This window comes from Protopterus annectens, chromosome 3.part0 (assembly GCF_019279795.1).
Source record: "Protopterus annectens isolate FY-2018-M chromosome 3.part0, PAN1.0, whole genome shotgun sequence".
NCBI lineage: Eukaryota > Metazoa > Chordata > Ceratodontiformes > Protopteridae > Protopterus > Protopterus annectens.
The window spans coordinates 776142382-776167776 of NC_056731.1; the positions used below are offsets into that span (position 1 = coordinate 776142382).

The window sequence follows — 25395 nt, forward strand, 5'->3', positions numbered from 1 at the left end:
GAAGAAAAACAACTCCAAAGCATGATACTGCCACCAGCATAAGTGCTATTTTTGCGCCAAACATACCTTTTGGAAATGTAACCACAAAGGTCAACCTTTGTCTCATCAGACCACAACACATTTTCTCACATTATTTTGGGAGACTATGTATTGTTTTGCAGATTTTAGTCAGGCCTGGATGTTTTTCTGTGCAAGAAAAGGCTTCCGTCTTGTAACCCTACCCCATAGTCCAGATATATGGAAAATAAGGGAGAAATGCTGTAGAGGTGGACATAGCCCTAGTGGAATGTGGCCGGATCCCCTATAGGGTAGGTTTTCCATGGTGCTTGTAGCAGAAATGGATGCAGTGTGCTATTCATTTGGAAATGATTTGCTTTGAAATGGCCTTACCCGTTGCCCCAGTAGCAAAGCAGACTAGCAGCTGGTCAGATTTTCTGAAAGGCTTAGCCCTGTCAAGGTAGCAACTGAGCTGTCTGTGCACGTCTAAGGATTGCAGGATCCTTTCCCCTTTGTTCTGAGGATTAGGGAAGAAAGTTGGCAAATGGATGGATTGGTTTAGAGCCACACTGGACACCACCTTAGGCATAGTCTGAGGGAAACTCTGTCAGCATGGAAAACAATGAAGGGCTCCACAGCCATTAGTGCCTGTAACTCAGACACTCTTCTTGCTGATGTTATGGCTAAAAGCAAGGCTGTTTTCCAAGAGAGGAATTTTAACTCTGCTGAGGCAGCATGTTTAAAAGGGGGAAGCGTGAGCATTTCCAGTATAAAGTTAAGGTCCCAGGGCAGGGATGGGTGCTCTCCTAGGGAACCTTAAGTTGTTAGCCCCTCTCAGGAACTGTTTGATGAAAGGGTGAGAAAATACTCATTATAATAAGCCGAGATGGCAGAGGCATGAATCTTAATGGATGAGAAGGATACGCCTCTGTGTTGTAGCTCTGCTAGGTAATCTAGGATTAGACGTAAGGAGGGCACTGCTGTGTCCTTCCCTTGAGACTGATTCCAAGAACAATATCTTTTCCACTTTTCAGCATAGGATTTCCTAGTACTAGGCCTTCTGACTTCAAGAATGATGGTCCAGCACCTGTTTGCTGAGGGTTGCTGGTGGGGTATTCAAGGGATAAGCCAGGCTACAAGGTTTAGGGTTTGCAATTGCGGATGCAAAATCTGTCCCTCCTGCTGAGACAGCAGGGTAGGAATCTGGTGAAGGTGCCTGGGTGGCTGCGTAAGAGTGGGTACCAGTGCTGGCGTGACCAATCTGGGGCAATAAGAATTGCCCTTGGCCTGTCCTGCTTTATCTTGAGTAGTACTCTTGAGAGAAGGGGCGGGGGGGGGGGGGGGGAGGCATAAATTGAGAGGTTTTCCCATTGAAAGGATAGGGCAGCCACCTTCCAGGCCCTGCTGTAAGGGTTCCTGGTACAGTATTTGCTCAACTAGTGGTTCTCAGGGGGGCAAAGAGGTCCACCTCTGGTGTCCCCCAACTCTGGATCAGAAGGTTGAAGGTGTTGGGCTCCAACCTCCACTCGTGTGGGTCTAGGAGATTTCTGCTTCAGTCGTCTGTCAGTGAATTTTGTTTACCTGGCAGGAACTGAGCTTGTAGATGCACTTGGTTGCTCAAGACTGTGTTTCACAGGGCCATGGCTAACCTGCAGAGTGAGTAAGAATGAGTTCCCCTGCTTGTTTATGTACCACATAACTGTGGTGTTGTCTGTTTTTATAAGCAGTTGTCCTGGAAGGATCAGGTATTTCAAGGCTGTCAGAGCATTCTGTACTACTACCATCTCTTTTTGATTGATGTGCAGGAGAATTTGGCCTGGGCTCCAGTGGCCCTGAATGCATTTGCGTGCCATGTGAGCCCCATATGAATAATCTGATGAGTCTGTTGTCAGGGTTTGGGCGGCGAGGGGTTGAGTGAAAAGCAGTCCCTTGTTGTGGTTGCAGCTTCTGCTCACCAAGGGAACTCGGCCCTTAGATAAGGTATGATAGGAATGACTGTTTCCAGGTCCTGAGAATGTTGGCACCAAAGGCTTAAGTACCATTGAAGTTTCGTCATATGCAGTCTTGCATATGGAATTAGCAGAATACACGAGGCCATGAACCTTAGGGCTTGCAGAAAGCTGGGATCTGGCGGCCATTTGTTTGAAGCAGTTTGTCAGACAGACCTGTTTTTCTGAAGTGAGAAATGCCATCTGGGAAGTTGTGTCCAAGCCTGCTCCCAGGAATACAATCTTCTGACTGGGTACCAGTTGTGATTTCTTTTCATTGACGATGTACCCCAATGAAGTGAGAAGGCTTTTTACAAATGCCAGGGTGCTGAAATAGCAATTACTGACTGTCCGCCTGAATCAGGCAGTCGTCCAAGTATGGGAAAATTTGGATATTTCTCTGCCTGCAGTATGCAATGGCTGGAGCCAGGCACTTTGTGAATACTCTGGGCGCAGTAGATAAGCCAAAGGGAAGTGCAGAGAACTGATAGTGCATAGAGCCTGCCCTAAAACGTAGATATTGCCCGCATGATTCCCTTATGGGCATGTGCAGATAAGATTTTTTTTTAAGTCTAGAGTGACTAACCAGACATCCTTGGCTAGCATAGGGAGAAGCTGCTGCAGGGTAAGCATCTTGAATCAGCAGAAAGGTGTTGAGAATTGAAAGATCCAGGATTGGGTGCCAAGAACCCTCTTTTCTGGGCACCAGGAAAAGTCTGGAATAGAATCCCTGACCCCTTTTTTCTACTGGAACAGGTTGAATAGCTCTGATATCGATCTGGGAAAGTACTTGCTTTTGAGCTTCTGCCCACTGGTTTGGAGGAAGGTCTGGAAACCCTCTTGGGGTTGGCAGTGAATGGAAGTAGAATTTGTACCCCTGGGATACAATGTTTAGGACCCATCGGTCCTGAGTAATGGACATCCAGCTGAGTAATGGACATCCAGTTTTTTGCATGAAGGGCAAGTTTTCCTCCTAGGGGCACAAGTAATTGAGCAGCGCTGGGAAGGATAATTGAAAAGTCATTGTGAACTTTTTCCATAAGGAGCCGGTTTACCACTCCCTGTTTTTGGGGTGGGGGCACTCCATTGTTTAGATCTCTGAATATGCTGGAACTGTAGTCTGGGTGGCTTGTTTCCCCTGCGTCTGGTCTGGAAAGGCCTGGAAGGGGCTGGAAAGAATCAATTTTTAGAAGGCCAATGCCTACTGAATCTAGGTGGTTGCACTTGTAAGAATTCTTTGACAGTTTGCATAGATTTAGCTTTTTCTTCCATCTTTTTAAGAACTTCTTCTGCTTTGGTGCCAAACAAAACAGTCCTTATTTAAAGAAGCGTCTAGTAATTTGGATTTGACATGATCTGGCAAGGTTTGTTCCTTCAGCCAAGCATGACTTCTCAGTACAGACCCAGTGACTGCAGCCCTGCAAGATGCTTCTAGGGCATCAAAGCCACATTGTAAAGTATGCTTACTAACTTGGTCTTTATTTTCTGCGCAATCTGGGAGTAATACCATTTTTTGTTTAATTAGTTCCATAATATGTTGTTGGTACTTCAAGATGTGAAACTGGCAATTCAATGCCCTGATGGCAAGAGTTGCAGAGGTATATACCTTCTTACCCAATCTGTCTAAAGCTCTTGAATCACTGTCCAAAGGGTAGGATTTTTGGCTGTAGTAGCCTTAATACTTTTAGGTCCCTGGGAAATGGTCTCTGGGTCCGCAGTAGGATTCTTGAAGAGAAATTTGTGGGAATCAGGTACTCTGTAGTACCCATCAGGTTTCCTAGGGGCCAGGGTAATGTATCTGGAGTAAGACTGGATTCCATAAAAACATCATCTACAACATCCAGGACAGGGGGTATAGCTAGAGGCCTGTGCTGAGGCAACTCTAAAAATTCTCCGAGTCTCTTTTTTGACTGAGGGTAGTCTTGGCATTCTCAGTGGAAATGCTCTCTTAAAGTATGCAAGGTTTCACCAAAAGAAAAATTCTTTGGAGGGGAGGCAGAGTGAATAGATTCCTCTGCATCTGAATCCTCAGAGGCTGATAACGGCATGTCCTGATAATCAGAAGGGTCAGAGTCATCAGACTCCTGGTCAGTTCTTTGTCTCTTAGCAGGGGAAGGATGGCTTCCCCTAATGAGGGTAATAAGGTCTTCAGCCATTCTAAGTATTTGTTTTTGTGCCATGGGAGCTTGAGCATGCACTTTGGTCGTCTGTTTTCTAGGCATAGTGCATACTCTGGGCCTAAAAAACTTGGTCGTTTTGGCTAAAAACGAAGTTGTCAGTTTGATTCGAACATCAGTAGGATGGAATACACACTCAGAAACTGGTGCCTACACAATGGCTCCAGACCCATCCAAAGTAGAGACATCCGCAGGTTCCATAGTCGAAGAATCATCTCGCGGCATACCGGACTCCGAATGGGTCTCAGCAGAGGCCTGCAAATCCATAGAAGCGGGCATCAGGGGCTGCGAAGGCGACTCACTGAGTACCGGCGGACTGAAGTGTCGTCTGCAGTTTTGGAGCTATGTGGTCTGTCTCTGTCTTAACTTAAGTTTTTTTGGAAGATCGGTAGTCGGATGGCTTATCGAAGCCATTTCGGAATACTGAGAATGGGAGCAAAAGAATTTAGTGACAAAGATAGCCCGATGACGAATGGTTCAGGCGTTAAACAAGGCACAAAACCGATAGTGAGGGACATAGTGGTCTGGGCCTAAACAGGTGACACAGTAAGAATGAAAATCTCTGTGAGGTATTTGCTTTCCACAGGCAAGACAATTGTTAACTTTTTCTGACATCGGTTAGAGCAAGAAAAAAGGATCCCTAACTGGGTACTTAGCTTTAAAAGACTTCAGGATTATAAACTTGAAAAAGTACAGCTGTGTACACTTACCATAAATGTAGATGTTTGAGTGTATTCACTGTTGTAGTCATTACATTTGGGTAATCTGCTGGCAGGTTGCCCACAGTCAGCCTGATTAACAAAGTCTTGGGTCCTGCGTCGGTTGCTGTCCCTTCTTCCATGACGTCAAGTCGTCAGGGGTATAAAACATGCAGCTGACGCCATTACATCAGTTTTTCTTGCCCCAGATATCAGGTGCCCCCCTAAATGGGGAGCTAAATATATATATATATATATATATATATATATATATATATATATATATATACATACATACATACATACATATATGTAGAATGAAAAACACAAATATATACCTCCAAACAAAAGCAAATACACCAAAAAGGCTTTTAAAGATAGTAACAGAAATGAGAGGTATAGTTAGAGAAAAAACAGGGGGCTGGAGGCAGGGTAACCAGGACTGCAACAGTGAATACACTCGAACATCTACATTTATGGTAAAGTGTACACAAAGTAGAGTTTTGTACCTACTATAAATGTAGATGTTCGAGTGTATACACTGCTGCAGTCATTACACTTGGGTTATCCTGCCGTCAGGCGGTCCTCTCAGTTGGCCTGAGTTCCAAAGTTTTGGTCTGGCGTCGGTTGCTGTCGCTTCTTCCCTGATGTCAGTGCGACAGGGGTATAAGATGCAGCCAACGCCATTTTCTTCAGTTTTTCTTGCCCCAGATGTCAGGTGCCCCCAAATAGGTAAGCAATGCAAATTGCTAATAAAACATACATAAGAAAAGCAATCAACAACTTTCAGTTACCAGCAAATACTCCCCATAGGTAGTAAAGGGTAGAAGACTTGGTACGTACCAGCAAGTAAGAGGGGAAGGAGGGAGGGTAACCTGGACTGCAGCAGTGTTTACACTCGAACATCTGCATTTATGATAGGTACAAAACTGTACTATGTTCATCGTGTTACACTGCTGCAGTCATTACACTTGAGTAGAATCCCAAAGCTGAGGTAGGGTGGCTGGTTCTATAAGGCATTAGGGGTGGCTATAAGGCCCTGCAGCACAGCAGTGGCAAAGCCAGCTCTGGATTAAGAGTAAAGAGGCAGATGGTAATGCTTGGTGAAGGTATGTACAGAACTCCAAGTTGCTGCTTCCAAAATGTCCTTGGTAGGTACTCCTCTTAGGTAGACAGTGTGGCTGTTGCCCTGGTGGAATGATACCTAATGCTGTCAGGTACAGTTTTCCCATGGTGTGTATAGCAGAAACGTATACAGTGCCCTATCCATTTTGAAATGGTCTGTTTTGAAATGGCTTTTCCCTGTACTCCTGCAGCATATGCTACCAACAATTGCTCTGTTTTTCTGAAAGCTTTGGTTTTGTCCAAGTAGAAGCGTAACTGCCTGTGTATGTCCAAAGAATGCAGAAGTCTCTCCACTTTATTCTATGGGTTTGGATAAAAAGTTGGCAAGTGAATAGTTTGGTTTAGAGCCACATTTGATACCACCTTTGGCATAAAAGTAGGGTTTGTTCTTAAAGACACCCTGTCTTGGTGGAAAATGATGAAAGGTTCCACTGCCATTAGTGCTTGTAGTTCTGAAACTCTTCGTGCTGAGGTTATTGCCAGGAGGATCAGCAGTTTTCCAGGAGACATATTTTAAATCTGTTGTGTTAGCTGGCTCAAAAGGAGGTAAAGTTAATTTTTCCAACACGAAGTTGAGGTCCCAAGTTGGAATAGGTGCTCTACGGGGCGGTCTTATGTTTTTTGCCCCTCTGAGGTACTGTTTTAAGTAAGGGGGTTAGAAAAAATTGGTGGGTCCATGTTGTAATGAGCAGAGATGGCAGAGGCATGGATCTTGATGGATGAAAAGGAGAGGCCTTTGTCCAGCATCTCAGTTAAATATTGTAGTATCTGAGGAATATTTGGGACAAGAGGGTCAAGGCTGTGAGCCTGGTTCCAGGCACAGAATCTCTTCCATTTATCCGAATAGGCTTTCCTGGTGCTAGGCCTTCTGGCCTCCAGAATGACATCCATAACAGCTTTGGAAAGAGGCATTGCTTGCTTGACTAAGGAATTTTCCATGCAGCCAGGTTTAGAGTCTTTAGCTGGCTGTGAAGTATTTGATTGTTGTGCTGAGTCAGAAGATGTGGGATTTGAGGCAAAATCCAGGGTGGACCTTGTGCTAAGTTCTTTAAGATTGGGTACCAGTGCTGGCGTGGCCAGTCTGGGGCAATCGGGATCATCTTTGGCTCTTCTTGCCTGGCTTTTATGAGTACCTTTGGAAGGAGAGGTAGTGGTGGGAAAGCATATACTTGTAGGTTTTTCCAGCTGAATGAGAGGGCATCCACTTTCCATGCTTGTGGGTGGTAAGTCCTTGTGCAGAATTTCTGTAGCTGGCAGTTCATTGGGGATGCAAACAGATCTATGCCCGAGCTCCACCATTTTTGTGTTATCATTCTGAATATTTGTGGATGTAACTTCTACTCGTGCGGATCCATGATGTTTCTGCTTAAGTCGTCTGGCAGTGTGTTTTTCTCTCCTGGCAGGAATTGTGCTTGCAGATGAACTTGATAGGTTAGAGCTGTGTTCCACAAGGTCATGGCCTGTCTGCAGAGGGGATAAGAATGAGTGCCCCCTTGCTTGTTTATGTACCACATAACTGTGGTGTTGTTTGCCTTTAGTAGTAGTTGTCCTGAATGCAGACGGTCCTTGAAAGCTATAAGAGCATTTTGTACAGCCAGCATCTCTTTTTGATTGATGTGAAGATGCCTTTGTTCTGCGGTCCACTTGCCCTGAATACATTTTCCTGCCATGTGTGCTCCCCAGGCGTAATCTGATGCATCTGTTGTCAGTGTTTGCCTGGCGGTGGGTTGAGTGAAAGGCTGTCCCTTGTTGAGGTGACAAGCTTGTGCCCACCATCGAAACTCCCGTTGAAGGCAAGGAATTAGTGGTATTACGGTTTCCAAATTTTGACAGCGTTGAGACCAGACACTCTTTAGGTACCATTGTAGTTTCCTCATATGCAGTCTGGCATATGGAATTAGTAGTATGCAAGATGCCATGTAACACAAGGCCTGCAGAATTTTCTTGCAGGGAGTTGGGTCTTTGCTGCCATCAATTGAAAATATTGAGTCAGTTGTCTTTGCTTGTCTGATGAGATAAGCCATCTGAGCCGTTGTATTCAAGCTGGCACCCAGGAATATTATTTCTTGTGAGGGCACTAGTTTTGACTTCTTTTCATTTACTGTGTACCATAGGCAACTTAATAACTTTTTTACAAATGCCAGATGCTTTAAAAGAATGTCCTTGCTCTCTGCTTGAATCAGGCAGTCGTCCAGATAAGGATAAATTTGAATTCCTTTCTGTCTGCAAAATGCAATTACTGGTGCCAGGCACTTTGTGAAGACCCTGGGCGCAGTAGATAAGGCAAAGGGCAGTGCAGAGAATTGGTAGTGCATTGAACCAGCTATGAATCTGAGGTATCTTCTGCAGTTTTGTCTGATAGGGACATGCAGGTATGCCTCCTTGAGGTCCAAAGTTACGAGCCAAGCTTTCTTGCCCAGCATGGGAAGAAGCTGCTGTAGTGTCAACATTTTGAATTTTGGAACATCCAGGTAAGTGTTTAGAAAAGAAAGATCCAGAATGGGTCTCCAGGCTTTGTCCTTCTGGGAACCAGAAAGGGTCTTGAGTAGAATCCTTGTCCTTGTTCCTGTGTTGGTACCTTTTGAATAGCTCTCATGTCCATGAGTGCTGTAATTTGTCTGAGCCTCTGCCCATTGATTTGGTGGCAGATTTGGCATTCCTTTTAACCTTTGCAGAGTGTGAAATTGGAACCTGTAACCTTGAGATACAATGCTGAGAACCCATTTGTCTTTGGAGATCATATGCCAGTTGTGACAGAAAAGTGCCAGCTTTCCTCCCAAGGAGGCTGCCAAGAGAGAACTGTTTGGCAGCTGTAGTGGGAAGTCATTGGGGCTGTTTTTTATAAGGTTGGGGCCTGTCTTCCCCTTCTTTCTGGGTTGATGCACCCCATTGTCGTGGCCTGTAAGGACCTTGTGGTTGACCTCCACCTCTTGGATGTCTGTATCTGCCCCCTTTGAGGTCTGTCTGTAACTGGAAAGGACCAATTCTTTGTTGGCCAATTTCTGCTAAATCGAGGAGGCTGAACCTGTAAGAAATCCTTCACCGTTTGCATAGATTTTGCCTTATCCTCCATTTTCTTTAATACCTCTTCTGCCTTAACTCCAAATAACACATCCTGCTGCAAAGGTGCATCCAATAGCTTTGCTTTAACATGATCTGGTAACGTATGTTCTTTTAACCAAGCATGTCTTCTAATGACAGATCCTGTAATTGCTGCTCTACAGGAGGCCTCTAATGAATCAAAACCACATTGCAAAGTATGTTTTCCCACTTGTTCAGCTGCATGCAATAAATCCTGCATTTCCTTATAATTAGGAGGATCTGAGTTTGGAAGCATTTTTTGTTTCAAATGAGACATCAAATATTGCTGACATTTTAACATGTGAAACTGGCAATTTAAGGCCCTCATTGCTAAAGTTGCAGATGTGTATACTTTCTTCCCCCATCTGTCTAATGCTCTAGAATCTCTGTCAGAGGGAACTGGATTCTTTGCTGAGGAGGCCTTTACCCCTTTGGGGCCCTGAGAAATAGTTTCAGGGTCAGCAACAGGGCTTTTATAAAGAAATTTGTGAGAGTCAGGGACTCTGTAGTATCTGTCTGGCTTAACTGGAGCAGGAGGTAAAGAATCAGGATTTAAACTGGATTCAGTATACACATCATCCACAATATCTAACACTGGCGGAATAGCAAGGGGTCTGTGTTGGGGTAATAAAAGGAAATCTCTGAGCCTTTTCTTGGATTCTGAGTAATCCTGGCCTTCCCAATGGAAATGCTCCCTCATGGTATGTAAGGTTTCCCCAAAGGAGTAGTCCTCAGGCGGAGAGACTGAAGGAATTGATTCCTCAGCATCAGAATCCTCATAAGGGGGTAAAGAGTATCCTAGGTCTGAGGATGGATCTGAAGAGATGGATACCTGGTCAGATGAGTCAGTCTGCATTATGTCTATGTCTTTTATCAGGAGGGGGATGGGACCCCTGATCTGTGTGATTAGGTCTTCGGCCATTTTGAGCATTTGTTTCTTAGGCATGGAGGCCTGTCCTGGTGAATGTTGCATTTGTTTCTTTGTTTTTAAAGGAGGTTTAGACTTACCAGAAGATTTAATGGTTAACTGAGTAGGTCTGAAAACACCCTCTGAAACTTCGGGTTGTTCAGCTACTCCGGATCCCTCTGAAGGGTTAATCTTGGTAAGCTGAAAATCTTGTGTGTCCAAAGGCCCAGCCATCTCCACGTGGGAGTCAGAGGTGGCCTATGGTTCTAAAGAAGCGGTCGTCAGGGGCTGCGAAGGCGCCTCGCTGAAAACCGGAGAACCGGCGACTGGCCTAGAAGAGGCTTCGTCAGTTTTGGGCCTCAGATGCCTGTCCTTGTCTTTGCGCTTTTTATGTATTCCGGTCGTCGGTAGTTCCGACGGCATGGTGTAATTGAATTTTCTGCCAAAATAATGTCGGGCAAAATCAAACTGACGTTTAATAGTGCGCTTGTTAAACCTAGCACAAAACCGACAACCAGTGACGTTGTGGTCTGGGCCTAGGCATGGGATAAAATAAGAATGGAAATCCTTATGAGGTATTTGCTTCCCACATGAAATACAGTAATTAACTTTTACTGACATCGGTCTGAGGCAAGAAAAAGTTTCCCCAACGGGGTAATTAGCTTTGTAGAAGACTTTGGTTCTGGATTCGGAATGAAAATCTCAGGAGTTCGCCGACTGGCACTTGCAAACTGCTTTTGCTTCGGGCACCACGCAGCAAGAAAGACTGAAGAAAATGGCGTCGGCTGCATCTTACATACCCCTGTCTCACTGACGTCAGGGAAGAATTGACAGCAACTGACGCCGGACCAAGACTTTGGAACTCAGGCCGACTAAGGGACCGCCTGATGGCAGGATAACCCAAGTGTAATGACTGCAGCAGTGTAACACGATGAACATCTGTACTATGTTCTTTGTGTTTCACTGTTGCAGTCATTACATTTGGATAGAATCACACTCCTCTGATTCTCCACCACGTAAACCACTTCAAAAACACAAAAATAACCGCTGGCTTTACCATAAAGGGATAATCCTCCGAAAAAGTATACCACTGAAGTTTTCCAAGTCCAACCTGTTACACCAAGGCAATGGTCAAATAACAGCAGCACCGTCCGTTAGGAACCAAAAATATATATAATGAAACATTACAGCCACAACACAAAGAAACAAAACGGGATTGAGCGCGCTTTCATCTCAATATCACGACTTCATCAGAATCCAATGCATAATACATTCAACTCCATTAAATACTAACTAAGCAGTGACTTAATTGATTAATAATCTAATTGCTCCATATAATTACATATTGTGTTAATGAAAACACCCGTATTTTCCATTCCTTTACATTCAGTACAAGTTTACATAAATGAAACCTTGGACTTGGAAAACTTCAGTGGTATACTTTTTCGGAGGATTATCCCTTTATGGTAAAGCCAGCGGTTATTTTTGTGTTTTTGATTTGGATAGAATCCCAAAGCTATGGTTGGGAGAATGGATTTATACAGCATTAGAAGCAGCTATAAGGCCCTGCAGGACAGCAGTGGCAAAGCCTGCTCTGGATTTAGAGAAGAGAGGTAAACAGTAATGTTTGGTGAACGTATGAACTAGCAGCTTCTAGGATGTCTCTGGTAGGAACCCCTCTGCGAAAGGCTGCAGAAGTAGATGCAGCCCTGGTGGAATGAGATCTGATTCTCTTGGGGACAGGTTTACCAAGATGCATGTAGCAGAAACAAATACAATGGCTTATCCATTTTGAAATAGTCTGCTTTGAAATAGCCTTTCCCTCTGCCCCTGCAGCAAATGCCACCAGTAATTGTTCAGATTTTCTTAGAGATTTTGTCCTGTTTAAGTAGAATCTTAGTTGTCTGTGTACATCCAATGAATGGAAAATCCGCTCACCCTTGTTCTGTGGATTTGGGAAGAAAGTTGGCAGATGAATGGTCTGATTAAGGGCCACACTAGATACCACTTTAGGCATAAAGGATGGATTGGTCCTGAGAGCCACCCTGTCCGGGTAAAAAATAATAAAAGGCTCCATCTGCCATAAGAGCCTGCAGTTCTGAAATCCTTCTAGATGAAGTGACTGCTAAAAGAAAACCTATTTTCCAAGACAGAAATTTTAGGTCTACAGTAGCAGCTGGGTCACAAGGAAGTAGATTGAGTTTTTCCAAAACAAAATTGAAGTCCCATGCAGGAGTTGGTGCTCTCCTGGGAGGTCTTAAATTATTGGCCCCTCTGAGGTACTGCTTTAGCAGAGGGTGAGAAAAGAGGAGAGGCTCTGTGTTGTAATGACGTGAAATGGCAGAGGCATGGATTTTTATGGAAGAAAAAGATAGGCCCTTGTGAAGTATCTCAGTTAAGTATTGCAGAATCCGAGGTATATTGGGCATTGCTGTGCTTATTCCTTGTGCTTGGTTCCAGGCACAGAATCTTTTCCATTTGTCAGCATAAGATTTTCTAGTACTAGGCCTTCTAGTCTTCAAAATGACATCCATCACAGGTTTGCTGAGAGATGTAACTGGTGAAATTAGTTGATTAGCCATGCTGCAAGATTCAGAGTTTGGTGTGCAGAATTTGATAGTTCTGCTGAGACAGTAGGTAAGGTGTCTGAAGCAGGTACCACGGAGGAAGGTGCGACATATTGCGTAGGAGCGGGTACCAGTGTTGGCGAGGCCAGTCTGGAGCAATCAGAATCATCTTTGGTTTTTCCTGTCTGACTTTTAGTAAAACCTTGGAGAGCGGAGGCAGAGGGAGAAAGGCATAGACTGATAGGTTTTTCCAGCTGAAGGATAGAGCATCCACTTTCCAAGTTTTTTTGTGATGAATTCTTGTGCAGAATTTGTCCAACTGACAGATCTTTTTGCCTCACCCCAAAACTATGTCTGGGCTCCCCCATTTGCGCGTCAACATGCTGAAGATTTGTGGATCCAGTTTCCATTCGTGTGGGTCCATAAGATTTCTGCTTAGTGCGTCTGCCAGAGTATTTTGCTTTCCTGGCAGGAATTGAGCTTATAGATTATTTGATAAGTTAAGGCCGTGGTCCACAATGCCATGTCTAGTCTGCAAAGGGGGTAGGAATGGGTACCCCCCTGCTTGTTTATGTGCCACATGACTGTGGTGTTGTCTGTCTTTATCAGTAGTTGTCCTGGATGAAGATAGTCCTTGAAGGCTGTCCGAGCATTCTGTACAGTTAGCATCTCTTTCTGGCTGATATGTAGGTGCATTTGATTTGGGCTCCATTGGCCCTGAATGCATCTCCCTGCCAGATGTGCCCCCCCAAGCATAATCTGATGCATCTGTAGTCAGTGTTTGGGCGGTAGGGGTTGGAATGAATGACAGTCCCTTGTTTTGGTGGCAGGTCTCTGCCCACCATAGGAACTCTAGCTGCAGGCAAGAAATGAATCATTGTTGCCAGGCTGTGACAATGTTGACTCCATGAGCTTTTTAGGTACCATTAAAGTTTCTTCATATGCTGTCTGGCATATGGAATTAGTAGAATGCAGGAGGACATGAACCCCAAGGCCTGCAGAATTTGTCTTGCAGATAGCTGGGTTTTTGTGGCCACCTGTTTGAATTAAGTCATCAATTGAATTTGTTTTTCTGGCGTAAGGTAAGTCATCTGGGCAGTTGTATTCAAGCTTGCACCCAGAAATGTAATTTATGTGAGAGGGTACCAGTTGTGAATTCTTTTTGTTTATGGTGTACCCTAGACAAGCTAGAAGTCTTTTTACAAACGCCAGGTGTTTTAGAAGAGTGTCCTTGTTTTCTGCCTGAATTAGACAATCGTCCAGGTATGGATAAATTTGAATATTTCTTTGTCTGCAAAATGCAATTACTGATGCCAGGCACTTTGTTAAGACCCTGGGCGCAGTAGATAAGCCAAAGGGCAGTGCAGAGAACTGGTAATGCAAATAGCCTGCTTTGAAGCGGAGGGATCTTCTGCAAGATTCCCTGATTGGGATATGCAGGTAAGCCTCTTTTAAGTCTACAGTTTCCAACCAGGCATCCTTGCCTAGCATAGGTAGTAACTGTTTAGAGTCAGCATCTTGAATTTTGGAATGTCCAGAAATGTATTTAGAATGGATAAGTCCAGACGCCATGATTTGTCTTTTCTGGGTACCAGGAAAAGTCTTGAATAAAAACCTTGTCCCTTTTCCTTTTCTGGTACTGGTTGAATAGCCCCCATATTCATGAGGGACATAACTTATTTCTGGGCCTCTGCCCACTGATTTGGAGGCAGATTTGGCCATCCATTTGGGATTAGCAACGTGTGGAAATGAAATCTGTATCCCTGGGACACTATATTTAAAACCCACTTGTCCTGGGTAATCAGTTGCCAGTTTCGTGCATGAAATGCCAGTTTTCCCCTCAAAGGGGCGGCCAAAAGATAAGTGCTTGGTGATTGCAGTGGAAAGTCATTGAGACTGTTTACTGTAGGAAGGTGCCTTGTTACTTCCAGATTTGGAGGTGGAGGCATCCCATTGCTTTGTTCTATAAGTTCCTTGTGACTGAAACCTGGAGCCTTTGGAATGTCTGGGCTTGACCTGAGCGGCTCTGGTGGGTCCTGGAAAGGACCAATTCTTAGTAGGACAGTGAACCTGGGTGGCTGCACTTGTAAGAAATATTTTACAGTTTGCATAGATTTAGCTTTATCTTTCATCTTTTTCAAAACTTCTTCTGCCTTATTACCAAATAGACTGTCCTGTTGTAAAGGAGCATCCAACAATTTTGCTTTAACATGGTCAGGCAGATTTTGCTCCTTGAGCCAAGCATGCCTTCTTATCACAGATCCAGTTACAGCAGCCCTGCAAGAGGCCTCTAAGGAATCAAAACCAAATTGCAAAGTATGTTTTCCAACTTGTTCAGCTGAATGCAATAAATCCTGCAACATTTTCCACACAGTCAGAAATCAACATCATTTTCTGTTCAAGTAATTCCATGACATGCTGTCGATATTTAAGCATATGAAATTGACAGTTTAAAGCCCTGATTGCCAAGGTTGCAAACGTGTAAACCTTCTTACCCCATCTATCCAGCGCCCTGGAATCTCTATCAGAAGGGCTAGGATTTTTAGCAGTAGAAGCCTTAACACCCTTGGGACCCTGAGAAATGGTTTCAGGGTCAGCAGTAGGGTTTTTAAAGAGGAATTTGTGGGAGTCAGGAACCCTGTAATAACTTTCTGGCTTACTAGGAGCCGGAGGCAGGGAATCAGGAGTCGTATTGTATTCTGAGAAAACATCATCAACAATGTCTAGAACAGGAGGTATAGCCAAAGGCCTATGCTGAAGGAAGAAGGAAATCCCCAAGTCTCTTTTTAGATTCTGAGAAATCCTGACTCTCCCAGCGAAAGTGTTCCCTTAAGGTATGCAAAGTTTCCCCAAAAGAAAAATCCTCAGGAGGAGAAGCAGAAGGGATGGAATCTTCTGCATCAGAGTCCTCATAGGTGGGAATAGATAATTCTTGATCAGAAGAGGAATCAGAAGAAATAGAAACCTGATCTGAAGATTCATAGTCAGTGCCTTGCCTAGGCCTCTTAGCAAGAGGGGGATGGGTACCCCTGATCAAAGTAATTAAATCCTCAGCCATTTTGATAATTTGTTTTTTAGGCATTGGGGCCTGTACACATGGCCCAAGCGTTGGATTTTAGACACAGAAGTAGATTTTGGCCTTAGTTTTGAAGATGGCGTCTGTTTAAAGTACAAATCTTTAGGCCTGAAAACACCCTCAAAAGCCGATGCCTGCTCAGTGGCTCTGGACCCATCTAAGGTAGAGACATACACGGGTTCAATACTTAAAGTATCTCACGGCATACCGGACTCCGAATGGGTCTCAGTAGAGGCCTGCTAATCAAACGTAGCTGGTATCAGGGGCTGCGAAAGTGCCTCACTGAGTACCGGCAAACCGGCGACTGGCTTAGGAGAAGCTTCGTTGTCGGTTTTGGACCTCGATGGTCTGTCTTTTTCTTTGCGTTTTTTAGGTATTCCGGTAATCGGATTGCTAACCGATGACATTTCTGGATAGTTAAATCTTGAGCCAAAATATTTAGAAGCAAAAATATACCGACGTTTAATAGTGCATTGATTAAATTTAGCACAAAACCGACAGCAAGGCACATTGTGGCAAGGGCCTAGGCAAGGAATACAGTATAAATGAAAATCTTTATGAGGTAATTGCTTCCCGCAAGTAATACAATTAACTTTTACTGACATCGGTAAGGAGCAAGAAAAAGTTTCCCCAATGGGGTACTTAGCTTTTAGTTGAAGACTTCGGTTCTGAAACTCGAAAACGAAAATTTCAGGAGTCTTCCGACCGCCACTTGTGAACTGCTTCTGCTTCGGGCACCACGCGGCAAGAAAGACTGATGAAAATGGCGTTGGCTGCATGGTTTATACCCCTGATGACCTGAACTTCATGGAAGAAGGGACAGCAACCGACGCAGGACCCAAGACTTTGTTAATCAGGCCGATTGAGGGCAACCTGCCAGCAGATTACCCAAATGTAATGACTGCAACAGTGAAACACGAAGAACATCGAAAATTTCAGGTAGCGGCCGACCGGCACTTGCGAACTGCATCTGCTTCGGGCTCTTCCTTGGCAAGAAAGACTGATGTAATGGCGTCGGCTGTCTGTTTTATGCACCTGACAATCTCACGTCATGGAAAAAGCGACAGCATCTGACGCAGAAATACTAAGACTCTGGTATTCAGGCCGATTGAGGGCTACCTGCAGGCAGATAACCCAAGTGTGATGACTGCAACAGCGAAACACAAAGAACATCTGGGATTCCTAACCTCACAATAAGAAACAAAATTGACATTGTGCAAAACATATTTTGCATTAAGCTGGTCGAACAAAAAGTTTGAAGTCAGTGATAAGTGTAGTATATCATGTACGATGACTTGGAATAAACGAAAACCTTTTGAAAGTACAGAAAGTTCATAATCATTGAATTGCTTAGTGCTGAAATTAAAAATGGACCATTCGTTGTTCATTATTTCTTCGTCTGTTCTCGGCCTCTGATGGGATACATTCATGTTGGATAATCTTGTCTGATTCTCCTTTTGAAATAACATAGTGACTGATTTGCTGACCACTGGGTTATGCAATTCAATGCCTGCACCACTATTTTCAGAATTATTATTCACAAAGTTTGAGGAGTTGACAACTTTTATGACAGATTTATGGAAAAAACAGATGTTAATCCTTATTTGAATGATGGATTAATTCAAACAGATGGAAATTCCATTATGGCTCAGAGACCCCAAGAAAGTGGCTACACATCTATGACCAACTTTAAGTCCTTAATTTATGAACTTGGAAAAAAAAGCTGTCAAAATATGTCATTAGAATTTGATATTTTATATCTTGAGAGATGCCTGCAACAAGTTCCACAGGGGCTTAGGATCAATAAGCTCCATAACGGCATCACCCAAAAAGATACTGTTTATAAAGATCTGGCAACTCTCTTTAATCAGACTGGATTAGAAAACATTTGCTGTTTGATTCAACATCATAAGTCACAACTTTCACCCATTCAAGAAGACATTAAAAAGCTGAATTGTTATTACTCAACAACCCATGTTCGATGACTATTTTTTATATGAAGGCATTTCCATTAAAACTGATAGGCATATGAAAACTCTTGTCAACAAGAAAAACAAGAAACTTTTTACAGATGCCTTTGCATACGCTAATAATCAAGCCTTATTCCTTTTGTAAAGCAGGGAAATGTTGATTTTAACACATAGGGTGGGACTTGATCTAAACATTTTTAAGATCAAAATCAAGAGGCTCCCTGCACAAGCAATACTTGCTTCAGCTCATAAGGTTCCAATTATGTTGAATACTCTGTGAATAATAATTCTGAAAACAGTGGTGCAGGCAATGAATTGCTCAACTCAGTGGTCAATGAACCGGTTGCTACGTTTTTTTCAAAAAGGGAATCAAACAAGATTATCCAACACGAACAATGTATCCCATCAGGCAGGAAGAAAGGTAGAGGACTGGCAAAGAAATAACTAATGCTGAATGGTCCATTTTTAATTTAAGCACCAAGCAATTTAATGATGAACTTTCTTTACTGTCAAAAGTTTTTTTGTTTATTCCAAGTCATCGGACATCATAAACAACTATGCTCATCACTGACTTCAAACTTTTTGTTCAAAAACTTAATGTAAAATATATTTTACACAACGCCAATTTTCTTTCTCATTGTGAGGTTAAGTCCAGTTGTTTTAATCCCACTTTGAATCAGACTTTACAAGTGTTCACAAAGACTTGTGAAAAAGACTGATTTATTAGTAAGGAGAAAGCCTATATATTGCCAAAAAGGCTGCTTTATAAGTGAAGAGAAAGCCTACACACAATAGATTTAATCTCAACAAGAATGAGCAACAAGCTTTAAATTCTCTTAGACAAGCCACAGAACTGAGATTTATGAAGGCTGACAAGGCATGTGGAATGGTGATTATGCACCAAATTAAGTGCCAAAGTTATGTGACAAAAATGTTAAGCAATTCTAGCTATAAAACAGTTAGCCGAAGTTTTGTATTGAAAATGTTCAACACTACTGACACTTAGCTTTTTGGAATTGTTTAACAAAGGCTATTTACCTTTAAATGTTTTGGACTTAACTGCAGAAGAACCTGAACTGGGAATTATTTCCAGCATTCCAAAAATACATAAAGAACAAACGAATCCTCCATTCCAACCTATAGTTTTCAGTCCAAAGTATAAAACAGTCGCCATTTCCAGTTATTTAGACAACATTTTAAACCTCCTTGTAGAAAAAGTGCCTTTTATCTAAGGGATTTCTGGGACTTCTTAAATTGCCTCAAAAATTACCCCTTTAATGGGAAAGAAACATTTTTATGTACTATAGATGTCAATGCCCTTTATACTAGCATTGATCAAGATCAAGGTACTGCCTTCGTCAAAAAATATTTGATTAAAGTTTGTGATGTAGACAATATTGAAGTGAACCTGATTATGGAATTATTAGAATTAATATTAAAAAAAAAGAAGTTATGTTCTTACCATAACATTCCATCTGTGCTGTCTATCTTCATTCATTCTTGACAGATGGGTTTCGGTTTCTTCCTCGGAACCGACTTTACCGATGTAACAGGTTCCCACCAGCCAGAAACTCTCAAGCTAAAGTTACCCATAGTGCCCCTCTTTTCATCCCTTCAGATCGAGTATGCCTGCAAGAATAATAAAGTGGAGGCCTTGTCTGAGCAAATGCCCTAGCACACAACCAGGACCAGTTTTGAAACTCCAGGAGTCTTTGGAGGGAGGTAGGTAGGACGTGGGACATCAAGAATGAATGAAGATCAACAACACAGACAGAATATTATGATAAGAACATTAACTGCTTTATCTGATGTTGTCAATCTTCATTCATTCATGACAGACAGGACAGAGTCCCTAGCTACTTTATGTCCTGGGAGGCCCTATGGAAGGATATTCCTGAGCACCACTGAGCCAAAGGATGCTCTTCCCCTGGAGACCATGTCCAATTTGTAATAAGTGATGAAGGTATGAGGGGTTGCCCAAGTAGCTGCTGTGCAAATGTCATCCATAGAAGCTCTCGAATGAAAAGCTACTAAAGTGGCAACTGACCTGGTGGAATTAGCCTTAACTTTAGCTGTTAAAGTAATTTGATTCGATTGATAGACAAAGGTGCCGCAGTCTCTCAGCCATTTTGCCAAAGTGACTTTAGAAACTGACTTACCCAATCTAGGCCCTGAAAAAGACAGGAACAATTGGTCTGATTTTCTGAATGATTTAGTCCTAAGTAAAAATGCAATTGTCTATGTACATCCAACAAATGTAAACAATATTCTCCTTTGTTAGAAAAGTTTGTGAAGAAAACTGGCAGGTCAATGGACTGATTAATATTTAAATCTGCAACAACTTTGGGTAGAAAAGAGGGGTTAGTCTGAAGACTTTACACACAAGGCCTGTAATTCCGATATTCTTCTGGCTGAAGTGAAGGCTACCAAGAATGAAGTCTTCCAAGACAAAAAATTTATAAGTGCCTGCTGGCTCAAATGGTTGACAAATCAAAGTTTGAAGGGCTAACATCAAATTCCAGGGTTCAATGGGTTCTTTAAAGGGTTGCTTTAAATGCATGACACTCCTTTTCAAGAATGTTTTGCAGAGATAGTGAGATATTAAAGAGAAATTGTCAAAACCATTATGAAATTTTGAGATAGCTACTAAATGGACTTTATTAGTAGAAGCTGAAAGGTTGACAAGTACTCAACACTGTATTAAATCGGGGTTGAGAAGGGGTAAAGTCCTTTGTCTAGTAACCAAAACACAAATCTCTTCCACTTATTATGATAAATTTTCCTGGTGGACAGTTTATGGGAAGCCAGAAGTTTTTTTTTTACAAGACAGATTATTTTGCCTGGCAATTACCGGTGTGGATACCAAGCTGTCAGCTTGAGACTCGATAGGTTGGGATGGACCAACCCCTGTGGATGTGACAGTAGTCCTGGAGTTGGGTCCAGAGTCCACAGGTGGTGAACCTATGAACTAGGTGAGGACAAAGGACAGGGAACCGGACTTGGCGGGGCCAATAGGGAGCATTGAGGATTACTGTGCTTCTCAACCGATGTGCTTTCTTTAAAAATTGTGGAATCAGAGGAAAGGCATAAAGCAGTCCTGGGGGCCAATCGTGTATAACAGCGTCCCTTGGGGACTCCCCCTGAGGGGGGGAATTGGGGCAAAGTAGCTGCTGCATTTATGGTTAGTGGGAGATGCAAATAGACTGCAGCAAGGCTGACCCCATTGATGAAAAATCCCCATTGCTACCTTGGGATTGAAAGACCACTTGTGAGGCAGGAGAATGCATCTGCACAGTTTGTCTGCAATCATGCTAGAATTCCCAGGAATGTGCGTTGCTATCAGAAAGCTCCCGGGAATGGGCATTGCTATCAGAAAGCAGTTGAAGGCCATCGCCCATTGCCATACCCTCACAGCTTCCTGACATAATGGGTAGGATCTGGTTTCCCCCTGTTTGTTGATATACCAGACGACAGACGTGTTGTCTGAATGGATAGCAATTGTCCCCAAAGGAAGAGCAGATTAGAATGCTTGCAACACCAGAAGCACTGTCCTCAGTTCTAGGATGTTGATATGCAAATTGGCCTCTAAGGGGGACCACATGCCTTTCCCTGAAAATGCCCCCCACCCCATCAGGATGCATCCATGATCACTACGGCTCTGGGCTGAGGGGGTGAAAAGGGATAACTCCATAACTCCTCTTCTGGCTTCATCCAACAATTCGGACCCTGTTTGTAATGGTTTGTTATGCGAACTGGGTTAGACATAGGATGTGTTAATAGGGATCACTGCGATGCTAGGAGCCACTGTAACAGCCTAATGTGGAGTCTCACTAGAGGAACTATGATAATTGTTGCTGCCATTGACCCTAGTAATTGCAGTACTAAGCGAGCTGGGACTTTGCCCTGAGAAAGTATCGTTAAGAGCTGGGACCTTAGCGTCTGTAGCCTGTGATGAGGACGAGTGACTAGACAAGACTTTGTGTCGAATGTTACTCCTATGAATCCTAAGCTTTGACTAGGGTACTAGTTTCGACTTCTCTTTGTTTAATGCGATACCTAAGAATCGTGCTAGTTGTAGGATGTAGTGCAAGGTGAGAAGTAGTAGATGCTTGGTGGGGGCGGTAAGGAGCCAATCATCTAAATATGGAAACACCCATATCCTTGCAGTCTCAAGTGAGCTGTTACTACTGACATGCATTTGGTGAACAGCCTGGGGGCTGTGGAGAGACCAAAGGGCAGTGGTCAAAATTGGTAAGGACTGGCTCCAAGCTGGAAGCGGAGATATATTCTGGAGCATTTGTCCATTTTTATATGGTAATACGCATCCTGAAGATCTATCAAGCACATCCAATTGTCTTTTTCCAGAAACAGGAGAATAGACTGAAACGTGACCATTCAGAATTTTGTCTGTCTGATGAACTTGTTTAGGATGCTGAGGTCTAAACTGGCCACCACTGCCCTGTCTTTTTTGGCACTAAAAAGAACCTAAAGTAAAACCCGGATTTTACTTGGTCTGGTGGGACTGTTTGGATGACTTTTTTTAAGCAGCTTTCGAATTTCTTGTGCTACTGTGTCCCTCTGACTGGGTGGAACATCGGGGATCTACCTTTGCGGCCTTGGATAAAGATCAAAGGGACTGTGGTAATGTCTGGTAATTATAGTCTGCACCCAGGAATCTGATGTTATTGAATGTCAGGCTAAGTGGTGCAGAGAGAATTGTCTCCCAACTGCTTTCAGAGGCAAGCAATCGGGCCGCTCTTCAGGAGCACTGGTAGGGCTGCCCAGAGAAGGAATCTTGGGAGCCCTGGTTACACGGGCCCCCACTGCCACTGGAAGGGCATCTTCCTGATGAGCCCCCCCTGCGCTGGGGAGAAAACTCCCCATGTGTGTCATGAAAAGGCCCTTGGGACTTCCTGAACCACATCTTTCTACTTCTCTGACTCCTGGTGTATGATCGGTGCGGACTGGAAAAATGAACACCTACAGCAGACTTCCTTTTCACACCTGGCTAATGTGTCTTAACTTTTGGCCCAAACAGAGAAGCATCATCAGTGGGAGTGTTGACTGAGGAAGACTTGAAGGGGTCCGCAAAGTTGCACAAGCACATCCAGGTGTGACTTATCAAGACAATGTTTCCACCCGCTACTCTGGCTGTCCCTTCAGTTGCACCCACTGCTCTGGCAGTCCCTTCAGTTGCACCCACTGCTCTGGCCGTCCCTTCAGTTGTATAAACAATCAACCACATGGACAAGTTATTTATTGACCCCAGGGTGGCAAGCTGGGAGGCAACTTTGTCACGCATCTCATCAGACACTGCTCCTGCTAAAGTTCCTGGAAGTTCTGTAATCAGGTCCCTTTTGAAGATGGGTAAAATGTGAAAAATAATTCATTGACCATATGGCAAAGGTCAAAGCATACACCTGCTTCCCTAATCTGTCCAACGTCTGAGACTCTCGGTTTGGAGGACGGGCAGTAGGACTTTACTCTGCAAGAACCTTCTTCGTGGCCACCACCATAACATCTACTGCCAAGCCTTTGGGCCAGTGGAGCTGATCCTCGGGGGGGGGTATATTTGTCAGGTCTCTGGGGGATTGGCTCAACGGTGTCAGTGGCCTTCCAAGCTTGCTGCACGATGAGCCTGACCAACTCATCTGCAGGTGGGGGTCACCCAGGAAGTAGGGGGTTGGGCCCAGAAAGCCTGCAAGAATAGAGTCCTCAGAGGAAGAGTTGGTGGGCTTTCCAGTCACCCCTCTGATTTAACATCTGTAGTACGTCTCCAAAGGAGACATATTCAGGGGGTGACTGTGGGGACCTTTCCCCCTCATCGCAATCTGCATCTTCGGTGAGAGATGCCTCAGGTGAATCAACGTACTTTCTCTTGCACTATCTCTTACGGGGTGGCTCATCAGGGGGAAGGTCTGAAGCGGACTCCAAAGAGAGGGGACTCTGCAGTAGGGTTTCTTCCTGCTCCAGTGCCCTTTGCCCCAATGTAGCAGACTCTGGCAGCTGTGATCCAGAGGACACATATATATGAGATTCCGGCACAGAAGTAGCCAAGTGTGAGCCTGTTGAGGCGACTGCCCTCTCCATAATCTGGAAGGCAGGCCCGCGCCAAGTGGGATGGGAGCTCTGAACCAAGAAAGACAACCTCAGAACCGGGGTTGCACTCCGATCAGACGAGTCCACCCCCAGAGAAGGAGCCACGAGTAGACTCAGAACTATCAAAGCAACCGGAACCGTAGATGGCACTGTAGAAAAAAAAAAATCGGCACTGTACTAGGGATCACAGACCGGTGTCAACAGACAAGTCATGGTCTCGGGGATGCGCCGGCTCAGACTGAACCATGGTCCACAGGGTAGGTTCCGGAACCATGGTGAGATCCACCAATGGTACCAAAGAAGCTGGTACTGGGAGGGGTGTCTGCATTGAGGGGTCTAAGTCCTGAAGGGAGGTTGAAGGAGGAAGAAAGTAGCCTCGGCTCTGGGTGGGAGGGAGGCCCTAGATGGAGTTGGAATGTCTCTGGCTGCTAGGAGCTGGTCCAAAAGTCTCACTACATCAAGCTCCGCAAGGCTCCTAGTGGAAAGAGTGGACATCCCCGATGGAGATTCTGGCTGGTCAATAAATGGACTAAGCTGTTGTCCAGCAAAGAGGTCAATGGACAGGAAATATTACATCCTGGCTAGTGTTTCGACCTTTGGCACCATGGTCGAATGACCAGAAGGTTGTGATGGGGGGGGGGGGACCAATTTCAAAGGAGACGCTATTGTTGGTGCCGAGCTGGTCTGCGGTACCATGGAAGGGGTCGGTACTTTGGCAGTTGTTATAGTCAGTTCCGTAGTCAAGGACGGCACTGTGGAAGGAGTTTTAGGCTCTGGCGCAGAGATAGATGTCAATTTGGGTAGTGTAGTTCCATATGAGCCTGTGCTTTAGAAGTTCTAGGTTCCTGTGACTGAAGAGACACAGGGACGAAGTGATTCCTCTTCTTTATCTCTTTCCTAGGAGGGTTTGATACCTCCACCTCAGATAAAACCTCAGAGAAAGGGGTTTTTAGCAAACCCTTTAAAATTAACTTATTGCTCCCACGGAGGTTGAACCTGCAAGTGCGGTACTCCTAAACAATAAACGCAGGAAAGATGCCCATTGGAATTGGACACCTTCCTGCCACATTTGCCACACAGTTTAAAGCCAGGGGTGCCTTTTTTGTCAGCCACTGTCAACAAATACAACAAAAGAAAGGCATACTATCATGCGATCAACACACACACACACACACACACACACACACACACACACACACACACACACACACACACACACACAGCAACAGAGAGGAAGAAGCTCTTTTTTTGTTTACACTAACAATGGTAAAAAAGGTATACCCCAAGAGGGTAGGAAAGAGGAAGGAAAAATACCAACGATGGTATTAGTAATTACCTAGAGGCAGGGGCCTGTACAAACTATGGTATGAAGAAATACCAAAAAGCTAACAAGGAGAAAGAAAAACACTCTCACACTAGAAAAGATAGACTATATATATATATATATATATATATATATATATATATATATATATATATATATATATATATATAGAGAGAGAGAGAGAGAGATAAGAAATAAGGAGATTCTAGAAACAGCAGAATCAGAAATTTTGAAAAACTAATGAAAAGTATAAGACTTCGCTTGAGAGCAGACCTGAAGCGTCTTGAAACTCTACGCTGCAAACAAGGTTTGAAGGTGTTTATCTTACTATTGCTGTGATACCACCACAGTTTTTTTTTTTTAATTTTTGTGACACGTTACAGAAT

At 43.8% G+C, this 25395-nt stretch overlaps 1 protein-coding gene across 2 annotated transcripts in view; it reads right to left on the reverse strand.

Annotated features, from left to right (window-relative positions):
- Positions 1-25395, reverse strand: part of SDHA (succinate dehydrogenase complex flavoprotein subunit A) — an 803000-nt gene that overhangs the window by 270454 nt on the left and 507151 nt on the right. The window lies entirely within an intron of this gene.